The sequence below is a fragment of the Belonocnema kinseyi genome, chromosome 10 (genome assembly GCF_010883055.1).
Source record: "Belonocnema kinseyi isolate 2016_QV_RU_SX_M_011 chromosome 10, B_treatae_v1, whole genome shotgun sequence".
In the NCBI taxonomy this organism is placed as follows: Eukaryota; Metazoa; Arthropoda; class Insecta; order Hymenoptera; family Cynipidae; genus Belonocnema; species Belonocnema kinseyi.
Window position 1 is genome coordinate 69,480,222 of NC_046666.1, and position 1,037 is coordinate 69,481,258.

Here is a 1,037-nt window from a genome sequence, read left to right on the forward strand (position 1 = left end):
TCCAAGGAGATTATGTTGAAAAATAAAAAAAAATTTACCCAAAAAAAATTGTTTTTATACTTCATTCTAAGGACTTATTGAACTACCCTCGTATTATAAAAATAACGGAATTTTTTTAAATTTCTCCAGCTTATTTGAATGCTCTCCATTGTTGAAGCCAAGAAACAACCCACATATATCTGTATTCAATTCACTCAAATTAAAAATTTAACGACAGTTTCTTTTTTTTTTAACTAAATTGCACTGAAATTTAACACCATTCAAAATCTACAATTTTAACTGAAATGTACTTAAATTCAACTTAATTTTACTGAAATTTTGAATTCAACTCAAATGTATTCACTTTTTCAAATGATCTAAATTGTATTCAATCTTTAAATTTAGTTTTACAAAATAATTTTTAAAATTGCACTACAATAAATCTTAAAGTACGAATAGAATTGTTTTAAAACTTATTTACTTAGCATCTAGAAAATTTCTCTTTGAAAAGAAACCAGATGAGAAATTAATTTAATTTGACTAAACTTTATTCATTTTCTCAAATTCATCTAAATTTCATTTAAATGTTGAATTTAGCTAACTTTTATTTAAATTTTAAATTCAACTCAATTTTATTTAATTTGGAATTTAAATAAATTTTATTTAATTTTTTCATTTATCTTAATTTCATTTAAATTTTAAGTTTAGTTTTTTAAAATAATTTTAGAAATTTCACTAAAATTCTAAAGTACGAAAAGAATTTTTTTACATTTATTTATTGTCTGGAAAATTTAAAATAATAATAAATAGAATATTTTTAGACTCTCTTTCATTTGAATATAATTAGGTAATTCAGTGTCCATAACATTTTTAGCGTACTGGCCGTCCAGAGCCAGCCAACCGACTCAACTATAGCAAAGATTGCTATAGTGATGGCGAACGCGAACGCGAGAGCGAGAAACAGAAAATCACGTTCGGTTTGGAATTCAACATCTTTCGGTGTGCGCCCCGGCCCCACCCCGCCCGTTGACGTGCTTGGTGGACGCGGTTGCCATAGA